Source organism: Capra hircus, chromosome 20, assembly GCF_001704415.2.
Source record: "Capra hircus breed San Clemente chromosome 20, ASM170441v1, whole genome shotgun sequence".
Lineage (NCBI taxonomy): Eukaryota > Metazoa > Chordata > Mammalia > Artiodactyla > Bovidae > Capra > Capra hircus.
The window spans coordinates 29,838,208-29,854,277 of record NC_030827.1 but is presented as its reverse complement, the minus strand read 5'-3'; the positions used below and the strand labels follow the sequence as shown (position 1 = coordinate 29,854,277).

Genomic DNA, 16,070 nt, shown 5'->3' with positions numbered 1-16,070 from the left:
AGGCATTGAAAGCAGTGTGCTAAAGCCTAGAAAAGATTTAAATTTTTTAATGATGAGGCAAAGGTATACTTTATTGCTTAAAAAAAATCTTTAGTTACTAAATCCATAGATAAATACATGCTTTTTGTGAATTTGTCAAAATAATTTATTTCCCATCCTTCAGCACTTCTTCCCTCTCCATAGTTAATCTTTGTTTGAATCTTTCCAGATCTTTTTTCTATAATACCATTTTATAATTAGTCTGGGCTTCCCTGGTGGCTCAGTGGTAAAGAACCTGCCTACCAATGCAGGGTTTGATCCCTGAGTTGGGAAGATCTCCTGGAGAAAGAAACGGCAACCCACTTGAGATTCTTGCCTGGAAAGTCTCATAGAGGAGACTGATGGGCTTAGGGAGTCGAAAACGAGTCGAACTCGACTGAGTGACTGAACAACAATAGTCACCAAATCCAAGTATTAAAACTTTTTTTTCAAATGGGATAATGGCTTCAGCAACAAACAGAGGCTTTGAAATGTCTATTATTTCACAAAACAGATCTAGAGACTAAGCAGGAACTTCAGAGGAAATTCAACAGCTGCTGCTGCTAAGTCGCTTCAGTCGTGTCCTACTCTGTGAGACCCCATAGACGGCAGCCCACCAGGCTCTCCTGTCCCTGGGATTCTCCAGGCAAGAACACTGGAGTGGGTTGCCATTTCCTTCTCCAATGCATGAAAGTGAAAAGTGAAAGTAAAGTCGCTCAGTCGTGTCTGACTCTTAGCAACCCCATGGTCTGCAGCCCACCGGGCTCCAAAAAAGACATGGGTTCCCTTCCGCCTCCCATGCTCCCACCCTCCGTTTAACAGACCGTCCCACACCTTGCCTATGGTTACAAAATGGCTACAACTCTTTCAGATAACAGCTCCTAAGCAATATCCAAAGGCTGAAATAGAAATATTCCTAACATATCTCCTCATAAAATATTTTTCCAGAAGCCTGAAGAAAACTTTCTCTGATGTCTCACTGGCTGGGGGTTGTGATTCTTGATATGCCTAAACAAATAATTTGCAAAAAGAATAGAATCACTGTAATCGGATTATACATAGACATTTGCTCTCATATTCCCTGAAAATAGGGATGGTAAACATGTGAATATATCAGTTTCTAAAGCAAGAAAGATGAGTCTCACATCTGTATATACCTACTGGAAAAACCATAGCTTTGACTATACGGACCTTTCTGGCAAAATCATCTCTGTGTTTTAATAAACTGTCTAGTTTTGTCATAGCTTTTCTTCCAAGGAGCAATTGTGTTTTAATTTCACGGCTGCAGTCACTGTCTGTGGTGATTTTGGGGCCCAAGAAAATAAAGTCTGTCACTTGTTCCATTGTTTCCCATCTGTTTGCCATGAAGTGATGGGACCAGATGCCATGATCTTCATTTTTTGAATGTTGAGCTTTAAGCCAGGTTTTTCACTCTCCCCTTTCACCTTCATCAAGAGGCTCTTTAATTCCTCTTTGCTTTCTGTCATAAAGATGGTGTCATCTGCATATATGAAATTATTGATATTTATCCTGGCAATTTTAATTCCAGCTTGTGTTTCATTCAGCCTGGCATTCCACATAATGTACTCTACATTTAAGTTAAATAACCAGGGTGACAACATACAGCCTTGATGTACTCCTTTCCCAATTTGCAGCCAATCCATTGTTCCATGTCTGGTTTTAATTGTTGCTTCTTGACCTACATACAGATTTCTCAGGAGGCAGGTAGGGTGGTCTGGTAGTCCCATCTCATTAAGAATTTTCCACAGCTTGTTTTAATTCACACAGTCAAAGGCTTTAGCATAGTCAATGAAACAGAGGTAGATGTTTTTCTAGAATTCCCTTCTTTTTCTATGATCCAACTTGCTCAGTCGTGTCCGACTCTTTGCGACCCTGTGGACTGTAGCCCGGCAGGCTCCTCTGTCCATGGGATTCTCCAGGCAAGAATACTGGAGTGGGTTGCCATTTGCATCTCCAGGGATCTTCCCAACCCAGGGATCAAACCTGGGTCTCCTGCTTTGCAGGCAGATGCTTTATCCTCTGAGCCAGCAGGGAAGCCCTATAATCCAACAGATGTTGGCAATTTGATCTCTGGTTCCTCTTTCTTTCCTACATCCAGCTTAAACATCTGGAAGCTCTTGGTTCACATACTGTTGAAACCTAACTTGAAGGATTTTGAGCATTTCCTTGCTAGCATGTGAAATGAGCACAATAGTGCAGTAGTTTGAACATTCTTTGCCTTTGCTCTTCTTTGAGATTGGAATGAATATTGACCTTTTCCAGTCCTGGGGCCACTGCAGAATTTTCCAAATTTACTGGCATATTGAGTACCTCACTTCAACAGCATCATCTTTTAGGATTTGAAATAACTCAGCTGGAATTCCATCACCTCCACTAGCTTTGTTCATTCAGGCTTCCTAGGTCCCACTGACTTCACACTCTAGGATGTCTGGCTTTAGATGAATGACCAAGCCATTATGGTTATTTGGGTCATTGAGACCTCTTTTGTACAGTTCTTCTGTGTATTCTTGCCACCTCTTTTTAATCTCTTGTAAATCCATTAGGTCCTTGCCATTTCTGTCCTTTATTATGCTCATCTTTGTATGAAATGTTCCCTTGGTGTCTCTAATTTCTTGAAAATATCTCTAGTCTTTCCCATTCTATTGTTTTCCTTTATTTATTTGCAGTATCACTTAAGAAGGCTTTCTTATATTTCCTTGCTATTCTTTGAAACTCTGCATTCAGTTGGGTATATCTTTTGCTTTCACCTTTGCTTTCTGCTTCTCTTCTCAGCTATTTGTAAGGACTCCTCAGACAACTATTTTGTCTTGTTACATATGAGAGAAGAAGCTGGGGTTATTTTACCCACCTTTATTGAATTCATGATTAGTATTATGGCTGATATATAATAGATGTGTAATACTTTTATGCAGAGTAAATGAATGATTGAAAAGAAGGGTAGTTTTTCTATTACTGAAATAATCCAGTACAGTGAAGGGATGGAAATCAAGAAAATTTTATAAGTTGACATGACACAAAACCTGTCTAGACATTAAGAATTTAAACATGCTATCTCTGGGATAGGAGACAGTGCTTCAAATTCCTTATTCTTGCTTTTAAAAGACACATGAAGCAGACCCTGATACTCTGACATAAATATTTCAACAGCTAAAAACCATCTCATTGGCCTTAATTGACCACCACTCTGTGTATGTGTACATGTGTCTGGGCAAGTGGGAGACTTCATTTCTCTCATGTAGAATCCCGTTTTAAATTGGGGGAAATATTGGGGAAGTTAAAAGAAAAAAAAATAGCAGAACAAATTAATAGTAAAATAGTACTCTTTTTAGTAGAGCCTAGAAATAGACACTCAGAAAGCAGAACCTTGGGTTTGGGATTGAGACAGAGAGAGAAATAAAAGCGAGAGAGAGACAGAGAGAGAGAGAGAGAGAGAGTTGTGCTATTTTATTTAAAGATTCCAAGGATAGGAGGGAATTCTTGCAAAGAATGGGCATGTTCCATCTGTTTGGTCTTAGAAGGAATCTCTGAACTATGTCACACTGTCACTATGCCTGCACTTAGCCATCGTGGTTATGTGAGATTGATGGTAGGGAAACCAAGAGTAAGAAATCAAGAGCAGCTCTATCAATCTCTCTAGACAGGCTCTTCTGAAACACAGCAGCTTTGAAAGGCTATGATGTATGAATTGATCTTCTTGGAATCCTCCTGCTACAAGAAAAATCCATGAGATTTTTTAGCTAAAGAATGATAAAATCCTAGTACTCCAATGTTCTAAAGGTTTGTTGTAGTCTCTAAAGTTGATTTCAGACTCATTCTTTTAGTGGTCTTTATATCCATGTAGCTGAGTGTGTCTGTTTGTGGTCTCTTATTTGGCAAAGTATCAGTCTTTTCCTTAGGTTGTCCTAGAGAGATCAGGTTATGTGCTCAACAAATAAATGCATCTTTTGTATTATTTAAAAATACTGTAAAAGGTTGAAATGAATAACACAAACAGTATTAGTAACAAAGCATTATTTCAACTATACATATTATCCTTTTGTCCAAAGGCATCAGTATACTTTAAAATAATAAGTTGGCTGTTGGTATCAAAATAATTTCTAGTGACTATTGATGTATCTTAACTATTTAACCTTGGGCAATTAGATAGAATCAGAATTATTTCCAAGGAAGAGTAAAAATAAGATGCTTTTTAAAAAATAAATGATATTATTCCTCAGTCTTCAGCAAATGCTGATCTTGTTTTAGTTCTTCAGTAAGTTCAGAATGTATTGGGTATTTAAATTTATAATATAAAAATAGAGCCCTTTGTGACTGAGGACACCGCTTTGACTCTCATCAAATTGGTAAAATGTGTCAAGGTTAGAGGAAATTGGGACTCTCAAGCCTAATAGAAGAAGTATGTTCATATGTTGATGGATATAAATCTTGAAATTGCTGAATTTCATATGGATTGTGGACAGTTACAAGACTTCATGAAAAATACTTTAACTCCTTAAGAAACTTTTTTTTTTTAAAAACGAAACAGGAACTGTTGTTCTCCAGGAATCAGGATACAAACAAGACTTTCTCATCGCTTTTACTTATATATTTCCCAGTCTCTAATCATTTTTTTTTTCCTATTGTGAAGTGAAAGTTGTCTAGTCGTGTCCAACTCTGCAAACCGATGGACTATACAGTCCATGGAATTCTCCAGGCCAGAATACTGAAGTGGGTAGCCTTTCCTTTCTCCAGGGGATATTCCCAACCCAGAGTTTGAACCCAGGTCTGCCATATTACAGGTGGATTCTTTACCAACTGAGCCACAAGGGAGGTCCTTTTTTTTCCCTATTAGGTATACGTGAATAAAAGTGGAAACCACTGATAATAAAACCCAGAACATTCTGGGTATGAAGAAACAATCCAAACCTGCAAATATGGCTGAGCCTTTTGCAATGTTGTTTCAAATCAAGGTTCTACAGCACAGTCTTTCTTATTTCTTCATTTTTATGGTTGACAGAAAACATGAGATCAAATATTATATAACAAGGGAGAACACTTAAAATTATATCACAAGATACTTGGTCTTCAAATTGAGTTTAATTTAAAATATGTATGAGGTGGTTTATTCTCACTACATTTGTTTGGTATATAAAATAATATGTGTGATTAAAAATTTAAACATTCCATAAAATGTAAACACTAGAGGTTATGTAAATGGTAAAACTGATGCAAATATTTGTTTTATCTCTGTCTTGATCAAATTGACACAACCAAGTAAATGTTCATCCAAATTAGATTTCAGTCCTTCAAAGGAAGTCATTCAGTTGAAACTAATTTTCTCGTCCCTTGCCTTTCTATGTGCTGATTATAGTCAAAGCCAAAGAGCAGAAATACATTTCTACAACTTTTCTTTTTCTCCTAGAGATTACTTGTTTCCTTTTTGCAGGTTTTCTCTCAATTGAATTGTTGATGTGAGGAAATTATGTGAAATCACTGAAGTTGGGCTTAAATCAAGCTTCCATAGAAACAGAAATTGTAAACAGAATTTGATGGATAACACTTTAGGAAGATGTTTCAAAAATTTAGCACATGATAATACAATTTTAAAAAGCACCCACATTACCAGAAATTTCTTTGATCAAGACATTTTAAATGTATGACTTTTTGTGTTCTGGGTAGTTAATTATTTTGTTTGAATTTCATTTTGTCTTTTTCACCTCTGTAATATACTGCCCTACCAATTATACTCAAGTATTTAATTTTTTTAAAGTAAGTAAAGAAAGGAAGGAAGAAAGGAAGTTTAAAAAAAAGACAAGCCCAAACTGATAATCAAAGTGGCCCACCAATGTAGATAAACAGAAAAATGTTTGGTTTTTTTTCTTGATGAAGTCCTGAAAAACCTATCCAGAATTTATACAGTAAGCAAAAAAGACAAAAGTACATCTGAGTATAGAATAATAGACAAATAAGTGATTTTTTAGCATGCTGAATGAAGGTACTATGTTATCCTGATATTATTTAACACCTTCAAGTTTCTATTTAATAATTAGCAGTGTGTATTAGCAATTGTTAAGCTATGGATATAGTTGGCCACCTATTTTTATAAATAAAATTTTATTGGAATACAATCATACTCATTTATTTATGTACTTTCCAGGCTACTTTTGTGATATAAGAACAGGGTTAATTAGTTTTGATAGAGACTCACAAAGGGTAAATATACATTTATGGCCCTTTACAGAAAAAAGGTTTTTCCAAACCCTGGTCTGTACAAATCAAAATTAACTTGAAGTATTTTAAGATGATACAATTAAAACATTTTTACTAAATAAAAGATGAAAATGAGTCATAGCAGTTTGAGATAAGCAACGGTGTGTTATGAGTTTTATCTCTCTAAAATTGTAAATTTCATAGAAGAAGCAATTTTATTCCAAGAATGCAATAACTATGCAACATTACCTTTTTGTAATTAAAAAGGGAAAGAAAGCATTTTAAAATATAATACACAAGTCTAAAATTTAATTGACATAGTGGCTCAGACGGTAAAGAATGTGCCTGCAGTGGAGGAGACCCAGGTTGGATCCCTGGACTCGGAAGATCCCCTGGAGAAGGGAATGGCTACCCACTCCAGCATTCTTACCAGAATTCCATGAACAATGGACCCTGGAGGTCTACAGTCCATGGGGTCACAAAGAGCCGGACATGACTGAGGGATTAACGCTTTCACACTATTATTATTCATTTTGCTGTCATACAACAGTCCAAAAAGAGTGTTCCTCTTTGGAAGGCTCTTGAGTCACAGTCCTTTGTTTAGGACTGTTTGCCTTCTTATATTTTTTGTGGTGGTGTTTTCTTCTGAAATCCGCCTGCCAGTTGAGTTAGATCCCTGGGTTGGGAAGATCCCCTAGAAAAGGAAATGGCACCCCACTCCAATATGCTTGCCTGGGAAATCCCATGGACAGAGGAGCCAGTCGGGCTATAGTCCATGGGGTCGCTAAAGAGTCAGACACTACTTAGTGACCAAACAACAACTTTTCTTCTATGTTCTTTGAGCTTTCGTTATTTCATTTTCTAATGAGGAAAAAGAATGGAGAACTGTAAATGGAAGGATTTTTTTGAACCATATTAGAAAATGTGGTTCATCATTTCCACCCAGATTCCATTGTGCAGCTTATTCATATGGCTTTCACGTAATTGCAAGGCTGGCTGGGAGATGTAGTCTTACCATGTACTCCAGAGAAATAGGAAGTTCCCTAGATGATCCAGCTAGTTACTGGACAGTATTATGTGCACACACACACACACACACACAAACATATTATACTATGGAAGAAGTAGTTTGTAATTTCATTTACAACAGCAGTCAATTGTTATTGCTAGTAAAGCAGCCTATTTTAAGAGTCTGTGGTAATTATTCAAGTTCATGCATTCAAATTACATCACATTTATTTACAGAACTGAAAAAATTTTAATTAACATTAAAGTACATGTACATGATGAATAGCTTATATTTATGTAATAAGAATAAAATTTAGGACTTGGATGTCACATATTTATGTAATAAGAATAAAATTTAGTACTTGGATGTCACAAATAAAAATTAAAAGTGAATATGCTTTAAGAATTTTTACAAATTACAAAGGAAATATGAATATTTCAGTATATAGCTGAACAAAAATATGAAGTTATTACTATCACTATCTGTAGTCTAGAAAGTAACATTGACAAAAAAGAACTGATGTAAGCTATATAGGTAATTTTAAATATTTTTGTAGTCATACTGAAATTATAAAAACGAAGCAGGTGAAGCTATGTTAATAATACTTTTTATTTAATCCAGTATATCAATAATATTATAGTTTCTTCATGCATGCAATCATTATAAAACTATTAAGATAGTATTTCTATGAGTCTTAAAAATCTGGAATATATTTTATGCCTCAACTGTCAGTAGTCATATTTCAGTGAGTTAATAGCCACCTATAGCGGCTAACATAATGGTTTCTTACATCATTGATTTTCAAACTTAGGAAATCTGATGGTCAGCTGTGGAATTTGTTACAAGTACACATTCCAGCTTCTCATCTAGGGAGTCTGACTCAGTGGGTTGGGGTGAGACTGAAAAATCTATATTTTATAGATATCCTCATGATTTTCGTGTAGAAGATCAGGGATCCACAATGATGAAAAAGTGTTACAGAAATCTCTAAGGTCCCTTCTACCACCAATTTTATGATTTCTAGGATTTTTCAGAACCAGTTTCAGCTTGTAGTGTTTATTATAGCATACTATTTTGTGGAAATTTTGTTTAATGGAGCATATTGAATTTCAGATCTTTTGATATTTTTAACAAAGCTGCTGGGCAAGTTAGAGTTGGCCAGAGCCATCCTTATTCTAACACACCACTCTACTGAGCAAAGCGACAGATACACGGGAGGCACCCTTATAATGTCACTGAGAAAAATATCCTCTTTAATACAAGATACGAAGAAACATCCATTTTGATAATCACAGTAAGCTTTGGATTTCAGAAAACAAATTAAATCCATATGTAAAAGATCTCAGCTTTAAAAAATGCTTCTCACAATCTAAATCATTAGCAACATATGGTTTATTTTTACTGTTTTATTTTCCTTCTCTATTGTGAATTTTCCTCAGATCCTCAAATTCATATGCTTTCCTACAGACTTTACCACATGTCTCATTTTGCCTAATTATGTACTTGTCGGAAATACAAACGACTGTTATTTATAAAGTTTAATATCTCTGTATATGTAAATGACTTGGATATATATGAGAAAGTTTTCTGAAAATTTTAAAATACCAAGACTCTCAAAATATTACATGTATCAATATATTAGCAACAGCTCCTGCTTTAGAAATGTGATGGTTTTTCATTATTTTCCATTTTAAAAGGATGGATTCCACTCACTCATAGCTGTGAATCATTCTCCTCTAAAATCAAGACCAAACTTAAGAGTTTACATTTCTCCTTACGAGAACAGAAAAAAATACATTTTTTTCCAAAGATGCTTCATTTGTTGACATGAATCCAATTAAATCCTCTCCATGATCAATAATGGTCCAACATATATCTCCAAACTTTTTCTTAAGTGAGGTATGAAATATTTGTAAACTTTACCAGAAAAGAATTTGGAAAATATACACTGTTGAGTCAGTCTACTACTTAAGACTTTCTGTGAAATTTCTCAACAGCTAGAATTTCTCAACAGGTAGAAAAATGGCCTATTTGTCATTTATTCCCTCAAATTACTTACAGTGTGAAGCCTTTTTAAAAAAATGTTAATCCCAATAATGTATTGGATCTCATTTTTCCTATGTAAATTGAGCTTATTCTAGATGCAAGGGAATGCCACACATATTACTAATACAATGGACCTTAAAACAAGAGCACTACTTCCAGGGAGATTCAAGTTGCGCTTATATGCATGTCATTTCATTTATTTCTTAGACAAAATCCTATAAGTATTATTATTATTCCAACTTTGCTGATTGAGAATCTTGGAAACAATTTAACACAGCTCCTAAATATTAAAATTGTCACATATAAACCCCATATTTTAAATCCAAGTCTGAAATTCTTTTTTTTTTTTTTTTTTTTTTTTGGAGAACTCAAGTGTATTATCCTGGAGGACCCAGAGGAGTTAACACTCCAAGCTCTGAGACCTGAACAAGGGGGTTACAGAGTTTTAATAAACAAACTATAGTGGGCAACAATAGTTGTTAATCAGCTCAGTTCAGTCACTTAGTCATGTCCAACTCAGTCGCAACCCCATGGACTGCAGCACGCCAGGCTTCCCTTTCCATCACCAACTCTCAAATTCTTATCCATCAAGTCAGTGATGCCATCAAACCATCTCATCCTCTGTTGTCCCTTTCTCCTGCCTTCAATCTTTCCCAGCATCAGGGTCTTTTCCAATGAGTCAGTTCTTCACATCAAGTTGCCAAAGTATTGGAGTTTCAGCATCAGTCCTTCCAATGAATATTCAGAACTGATTTCCTTTAGGATGGAGTCATTGGATCTCCTGGCAGTCCAAGGGACTCTCAAGAGTCTTCTCCAACACCACAGCTCAAAAGTATCAATTCTTTGACACTCAGCTTTATGGAAGTCTTTCTACTACATCTGGTGAGTATAGTGGGAGAGGGCAGAGGCAAAAACAGAATGTACTCAATTTCAATGAACATTATTTATGATACTTATCTTAATTCCTCCCATTATGAAGCAAATGTAACATCCCAGATGGTTTTCATAAAATCAGAGAAATTCTGTGTTTGAACAGTGATGTGGAGAGAATCACACTGCCTAAGATTATAAAGAAGAGAACCAAACTAATCATTATTTTTCTTTGAAAAATACAAGATAAATTACTTATTCTTAGATTCCCATGCAGTCATTTTCTTATAACTAAAAGATATTTAATGTTATATTGTCATGCTATCACATACTGAGCAGTGAAAATTGGTGTAATTTTGTTCATGCAGAAAGCTATCGAGACCCTTAAAGTAAGAAACTTTTTAAAGTAACAATCTTTCCTGGAGTATTAAAAATATCAATTGTTCTATAGTCTGACAAATCAGAGTTAAATGATAGTTAATAACATGCTTTTAATAGAGAAAAGACACAAAGTACTGTACAATCTTTTGTATCTTTTCATATTACCTGGGAACAATTTCCCAGCTCCTTTCACTATCCATCCACCCCCTGTAAAAAAATAAAAAGTTATATCTAAAAATCAACATTTATTATGCTACAAGTTGGATTATAGAGAATACCATTATAGAGACAGATTTTGTGTTGAAAATATTTTCAAACATTAATGATGTTCAGAACAGTAACCAAGCTTTATTGATATGTATAAATATATGCCACCATCTTACACAACTAGGCTTTCCTTAGTCTCTACATCAAATAGTTACCCTAAGATTAAAGATATATAAACTGATAAAGGTTCTTAAAGAATAATGACTGAGAGTTGACAGTGAGAGGTAAGGTCAAAATTAAAATTTCTCTGCTTTTTGTTTGTTTTTCTCATATTCTCCAATCTTATTACAGATTTTGCACTCCAGACACCACGTCTTTGAACCTGCTTTTTCCTCTGCTGGGAAATAAATATCTCCACATCCTTTTGTCCTACATATAGTTGATTCAGCACTTTCCCTCCAAGAGAACTTTCCTACCCTCTCTGATTGATCAGTTCTCTTGGCTATGTCTTTTTTAGGACCATATGCCTCTCCTGTTTTGGTTCAGCCACTGAGTCATGTCTGACTCTTTGCAACTCTATAAACTGCAGCATGCCAGTTTTCCCTGTCCTTCACTATCTCCTAAGTTTGCTTAAACTCATGTCCTTTGAGTCAGTGATGCTATCTATCCCATCTCATCCTCTATTGCCCCTTCTCCCCCTACCCTCAATCTTTCCCAGCATCAGGGTCCTTTCTAATGAGTTGGCTCTTCTTATCAGATAACCAAAGTATTGAAGCTGCAGCATCAGTGCCTCTTCTTAGGAAGACTAAATAGGCTTTAAGTTTCTTTTTAATCGTGATTATTTAATTTGCCTCTATTTTCTCCACTAAACATATACCATTTTAAAAGCAGGGCTGCTGTCTGTTTGGATAGACAATGTTTCTCCAGCATCCATTGAAATACCTGGCAAAAATCTAAATTAAGATGGTACCTTTTTATCTCCTCACTGGCCCCTAGCTTTTTCCTTCAGCTGACAATTTATTGTTTAGTTTTGTCACACCCAAGAACAGTCTTTGCCTTGGACCCATACTTCTAGCACCATTTTGATTACTAAACTATTTTATTAGAAGGATCTAATTTGGGGTTTTGCTGTTTAATTAGAGAAACTGCAAAATTAAAGACACAGATTCAAACCTTGTCAGGCTTATGAATGAATAAAATTCCCATAGAATGTTTCCTAATACTCTTTTATTATGAAACATTGGTAAATACTTCACTTATAAAAAATACATTGAACATAATAAAACAGCCTTTTAAAAACCCAACATCCAGATAAACAAAAAACCTTTGTCAGAACAGCTAACATCTCTATTAACTTTCCAAGATCAACATTCCCAACAAACCTCGAGTTGTAACTATTCTATATTTGTTGTTTATCATTCTATTTTCAATGTCTCTGTACATATATCATATAATATAGTTTTGTATTTTTAAGCTATATATATCATTTATATTTTATGCATATACTTTACCACCTTGATTTTTATACTCAATATTTTAACTGTAAATCCATCCATATTTTTCTGTAGCTTTAGTTCATTGATTTTTTTTCTCTGATGAAGAGAGATTTTAGGATATTCAGGGTATTTCTAATTTTTAGTTTTTAATAAAATGGTTTCTATAAATATTCTTGTGAATGTACTTTTATGGATCTATGTCAGAATTTCTCTAGACTACAAATCTAGCTGTTGAATAGCCAGTTCACAAGTCTGTTAGACATTTGACTATACTGGTTATGTCAAATTTTTCTGTCAAAGTGATTTTGCCAATTTGTATTTTAATATGCAGTTCAGTAGATTTATTCATGCTTTACATCCTGACCCACACTTATAATTTTCAGATTAAAAAAAATTTTAGACTAGAGCTATGGATACAATGTGGGAAAATCTTAATAATAACAGAATAATAAAGGCATCTTTCAGAAGACTACGTGTAGTATCATCAGTTCAGTTCAGTCACTCAGTCGTGTCTGACTCTTAGCAACCCCATGAACCGCAGCACGCCAGGCCTCCCTGTCCCTCACCAACTCCTAGAGTTTACCCAAACTCATGTCCATTGCATTGGTGATGCCATCCAACCATCTCATCCTCTGTTGTCCCCTTCTTTTCCTGTCTTCAATCTTTGCCAGAATCAGGGTCTTTTCAAATGAGGTGGCCAAAGTATTGGAGTTTCTGCTTCAACATCAGTCCTTCCAAAGGACACACAGGATTGATCTCCTTTAGGATGAACTGGTTTGATCTCCTTGAAGTCCAAGGGACTCTCAAGAGTCTTCTCCAACACCACAGTTCAAAAGCATCAATTCTTCTACTGGAAAAACCATAGCCTTGACTAGACAGGTCTTTGTTGGCAAAGTAACATCTCTGCTTTTTAATATGCTGTCGACCCCACCCAGTACTCTTGCCTGGAAAATCCCACGGATGGAGGAGCCTGGAAGGCTGCAGTCCATGGGATCGCTGAGGGGCGGTCATGACTGAGCAACTTCCCTTTCACTTTTCACTTTCATGCATTAGAAAAGGAAATGGCAACCCACTCCGGTGTTCTTGCCTGGAGAATCCCAGGGACGGGGGATCCTGGTGGGCTACTGTCTATGGGGTCGCACAGAGTCGGACACGACTGAAGCGACTTAGCAGCAGCAGTAGCAGGTTGGTCATAGCTGTTCTTCCAAGGAGCAAGTATCTTTTAATTACAAACACTTAAAAAAAAAAAAAAGGCAGATGAATGATAAATTCAAAGACCAGGGAAATAGTTCTCCCTGTGGAAAGCAGGATATAGGTGGATAGGATTGGAAAGAAAGATGGTAGCAGAAAATCTTAGTTATGTTCTACAACTTGAGAGGGCTTCCTAGGTGGCTAAGTGGTAAAAGAATGTACCTGCCAATGTAGAAGGTGCAGGAGACCCTGCTCCGGCACTTGGGTCAGGTAGATTCCCTGGAGGAGAAAGGAACCCACACCAGTATTCCTGCCTGGGAAACCCCATGTACAGAGGAACCTGGCAGATTAAGTGCTTGGGGTCACAAAGAGTAGGATGTGACTTAGTGACTGAGAGCACACAACTTGGATATAGATTTGAATTTATGGTTGTTTCATGCATTAAAGTAAATAAATAAATAAAACAGTAAGTCATATATGTATCAACTTATCAATTATGTTAGTGAGTCATGAATTGCATAATTTAATTAATCCAATTATATGCACTCAATCCCAGAAATAGGTGGACAAAGAGAAAGAGAAAGATGTAGATGACCATGTACAATGTGGAATTGTGTTACAATGTGATTTTAATTAGAATTTTCTTCACTGTCCAATAAAGTCAACCATCTTTTAAAATATATTGACAATTGGTGGTTTCCGATCTTGTCTTATTTCCTGCACATTTCTACTGTATTAATTGTTTTCTACTGTATTAATTTTTCTTTTTGATTTGTAAATTTTAAAATATATTTTGGCTCTCAGTCCTTTGCAGCTTATATGTGTGCAAATTTCTCTCCTTTTTATTTCAATTATTCAACAATTGTATACTAAGCTCCAATTATGAGTCAGGAAAACACAAATTTCTAGGTGCTTGGGATACCGGGATAAACAAAGCAGACACATTCTAAGCTATTTGTAGCATATATTTTATTTTGAGAGAAAAGATTAAAAATGCATAAATGTTTAAGGGAATGAAAAGGAAAGCTACAGCTAGGAGAAAATGTTTTCAAAATACATATCTGATAAATGATTGGTATCTAAAATATACAAAGAACATTTATGTGTGTGTGTGTGTGTGTGTGTGTGTGTGTGTTACTTGATCAGTTGTGTCTCATTCTTAGCAACCCCATGAACTGTGGCCCACCAGGATCCTCTGTGGATTGCCGTTTCCTACTCCAGAAGATCTTCTCAACCCAGAGATTGAACTTGAGTCTCTAGTATTTCCGGCATTGGCAGGTAGATTCTCTACCACTGGGAAGCCGCACAATGCAATGTTATCCAACACTAAAAGGAAAGAAGCCAGCAAGCAACAAAAAGATATAAGGAAGCTTAGATGCATATCGCTAAGTGAAAGACGCCAATTTGAGAAGTCCACACAGGTATGATTTCAACTACATGACATTCTGGAAAAAAAAAAAACAAAACAAAAGTATGGAGGCCATAAAAAGAGCAGCAGTTGTCAGGGTTTGGAAGAAAGAATGACCAGAAATGGAGCAAAGTGGATTTTCAGGTCAGTGAAACTATTCTGAATGATTCTGTAATGATGGATAAATATACGGTACATTTGTCAAAATTCACAGAATGTGTAACAAGAGAAAGCCCTAATATAAACTGTGGGCTTTAGTTAATTAATGGATCAATATCGGCTCATTGGTTATCACAAGTGAACCATATTAATGCAAGACGTTAACAACAGACAAAACACTGAGGAAAGGCGAGGGAGTACGTGGAACTCTCTACTTTCCACTCAATTTTTCTGTCAACCTAAAAGTGCTCCAAAAAAGTCTATTAAGAATAAAAACACAGAAGAATTAAAGCATGAAAGTGTTTGATATGTCAGGTGGTGATAGGTACTTGTGAGAAAAATGAGCCATGGCAAGGATTTAACAGTTGTTGTGGAGGAGAGTGCTGTGCTGCTCTATTTTAACAGAACAAACAGGGGAGACCCCCCCGAAAAGAAAACATTTAGAGCAGAGATATGAAGAAATGTGAGGTTAGGCAAAGATATGTCGAGAGGGGTGACTGCCAAGAACAGGGAGCGCCGTAACCTTGAAGTTAGAAGAGTAAGAAAGTCAGTAGAGGAAGCAGAATGAGCAAAGGAGAGAGCAATCATTTTGGTCAGAAGCACAGAGGGAAGTCAGGCTATAGGGGAACATATACAGTGGGGTGAGACTTTGGCTTTCACTCTCAAGTAGGAAGCTGTTTGAGGATTTCGAGCAGAAACCTGGCCTCACTTCTGATTTTACAGAATCATCCCAGCTGCTGTGCTGAAAAATAAACTGTGGGTGGCAAAGACAGAAAGAGATAGGCTCTCATTCAGTGACTTGATTTTCATTATGGTGTGTTTTGATAAAAATATATTTTTAATTGTAATCATTTTCTACCCTACCCACTGGCACACATGTATTTCTTTAAAATAGATTTGATACATGTTATAGAATATTACATTTACCCTAACCTATTCTTCTCCAATATCACATGGACCCTTATTAACCCTTTCTTTGATTTTCATGTAAGTAAGCTTGTTAAGTACTCTGAAAATCCGTGCTCAGTTTTTAACCAAATTTGCACTGAAATTTTTGATTAATTTGAGGATAATT

At 35.9% G+C, this 16,070-nt stretch overlaps 1 non-coding gene across 1 annotated transcript; it reads right to left on the bottom strand.

The window, feature by feature from the left end:
* On the bottom strand, positions 2,002-2,073 carry TRNAC-GCA. Its single transcript has one exon. It is a non-coding gene; the product is annotated as a tRNA-Cys (tRNA).